This window comes from Camelina sativa, chromosome 5 (assembly GCF_000633955.1).
Source record: "Camelina sativa cultivar DH55 chromosome 5, Cs, whole genome shotgun sequence".
In the NCBI taxonomy this organism is placed as follows: Eukaryota; Viridiplantae; Streptophyta; class Magnoliopsida; order Brassicales; family Brassicaceae; genus Camelina; species Camelina sativa.
The window spans coordinates 27,160,296-27,163,097 of NC_025689.1; positions in this window are offsets into that span (position 1 = coordinate 27,160,296).

The window sequence follows — 2,802 nt, forward strand, 5'->3', positions numbered from 1 at the left end:
TTCTTTCTTTTCAATGACTTCTTCTTGTTGCAAAGCCATCACTTCCCTTCTTTCAATTATCTCCCTGAGTTCCTTCAGCTTTTGTTCCTTGAAACGTCTTGGGAATGGCAGAGGTGGTTTGTAAGCAGGAGGAATGTATCTAACAGGCTTAACAGCTTCCGCTGCAATAACTCGATTGGTCACTCGATCAGGTACACGATCGTGTGTGTGGTCGAGCACATGGTCGAGTGCTTTGACGGCTTCAGTCTGCTGTGTAAAACCTTTACTCTGGGCTTCAATTAGTAAAGAATCCTCCCCAGCTTGAACCTCATTGTCCTTAGTGACAGCTTTCTCACAGAGATGAATATCTTTAGCAGTAAACTCCCTTGGGTTTTGAATAGCTTTTCCAGGAAGTTGATTAGGCTTAGGAGCTGAAGTAGAAGCAATATGGCTATCCATGTACTTCACTTTAGAGTTCAGACTTTCAAACTTGATGTTGAAATCATTATATTGAGAAGTCAGCTTTTGGTTCAGCTCAGCAAACTTCTTTGCATCCTCAATCTGCCCATTTGCTTGCCCAAGTAACATTTGCTGCATCATAGCTCTCAAATCTGGTTCTTGGCCTTGGGAGGTCTGAAACCCTGGAGGGGGACACAATTGAGGCTGGAACCCTTGGTGTTGTTGCTTGGGTGCATAGTTGTATTGTTGTTGAGGCTGTAGAGGTGGATCAACTTGATCTTGAAGATTGGCTACATTGGTGCTTCTATAGGAGAGGTTGTTGTTCTTGAATTGATTGCAGCCCTTGAACCCTCCTTGATTTTGCATGTAGCAAATCTCAGCCAACTCTCTCTGTAACGCCCCCGAACCGTCCTATGACCACGAAGGCCGTCGGACAGCCACTGGACGCCACTTGCGGAATTGCGCCGAGGTGATCTGGTCCAGGGACGGAAGCTGCAGACTTCCCGATCGGTCCTTCCTAGCACGATCCCACCCACAGCCGAGTTTACTTAGGCTTTGCAACCCTCGCGGCCTGGTGCGTTGTGTTAGCCCGGACAAGGCCGAGTATCATTTGCAACTTGCCATGTTTTCTCCAAAAACTGATTATATATTACTTTAACAAAATATTACATCGTAAATAAATCATTAAAGCAATATACATAGATAGTCGGAAAATTATACAATAATCGTTTAGGAAAACATAGGGTTTTACAAGATACACAAGAAAACCCTATCTGGCACCCTAATGTTCGCTCCGGCTCTAGACTCACTTAAGCTTCCCTGCAAGACACAAATAATATCATGAGTAATCTAAGATTACTCAGTGATCCTGGGTACCCCTTCATCCTAAACAGGATTCTACTTTCCCAACCCGACTACCCCAGCAAGCAAAGAAAACCAGCAAGTTGTAACAAAATAGCAAGTTACCAAAGCAACGCAACAAAAGCTTAGCGGAAGCAATTCAAACAATAAACATGCAAGAGAGGTTAGATCACTACGACTTAATTCGAACGATCCAAACTTGCTGCCATACGAGAAAGATGACCTAAGGAAACAAGGGACTACTTGGACCTTAGACTCTTACCTCCCATTCACCACTTACTAAGACGTCTAGCATATGACAAGGAAACTTGAAATACCATAGACTCTTAGACAACACGCAACATGCAAAGACGACTAGACATAAACAAGGGAAGCTTGAATACTCTAGACTTTTTACACCTAGGGCCCTTCGATAGTATGTTCCGTTCCAACACTTCCCATGCCGAGACCACAAAGTTCACCGGCATAAACCCACAAAGAGCTACATCGTCATGTAGCGGTTACGTTGGTAGCTAGCCAACCGTAACATTGTCTCGCGCGAGTGGTCGTTGAGAACTCTCGCAAGACATCCGCTCTTGGAACAGAAGATCGACACAATCCTAGCCAAGACTCAAGAAACAAATTCAAGAGACTAAGCTAAAACCAACACACAACCACAATTTCAAGCCTTGATAAACCAAGCACGATGGCGTGAAATCAAGCAAGAATATAACATGCAATAATCAACAAGAAGCAAGAAATGCAATTCATGCAACTTAAGATTATTCAATGTGCATGCAACCAAAATAATCAACTTAAGCAGGTTAATGCAACAAGTTCTAATAAGCATGCAACCGTTTAAAATTTACCCTCTTCAAATCCTTAAATCCAACTTTACATGTGACCTATTCGATTTAACCATTTAAATCCTTAAGGTTCATTTAAACATGTTCTAACTTCGATTTAAAAAAAAATTATGCAACACATTGCAAAATACTTAGCCACTTAATCATGCATGGAACCGGTTTTTAAACAAGAATAAATTCAAGTAAAAAAAAACTCGGTTCGATCATGCATGCATCCATTTCCAAATTTTAAGCATGTCCAAGTTTACTTAAAATGTATTACACTTCATTTGCATGGTCGTTCATGTTAGATGTGCATTTAAACATTCCACTAACATGACTCCTACCAAACCTACGCATGCAACCAATTTAAACCACAATTTTCATACGTATATCCTACATGCATTACCGCAGAACTCACCTCCTTCACGCGTCGATAGCTACGGGATCTCACTGCACCACTTGATCAGACAGTCTTCACGTCGATCAGCTTCCCGCCTCTTCGACCGCAACCGCTTATCTCCTCGATCTCTCTTCAACACAGCTGTCGATCTTTCTTGGTCTTTTCTAGACGCAACCGTCGATGATTTCTCCTCTTGATCTTCCTCGACAACTCTCTCTTTTTCGCCTCTTTCTTTCTCTAAAAAAAACTTAAGTGTTCTGAGTGTTTTTGAGCTAA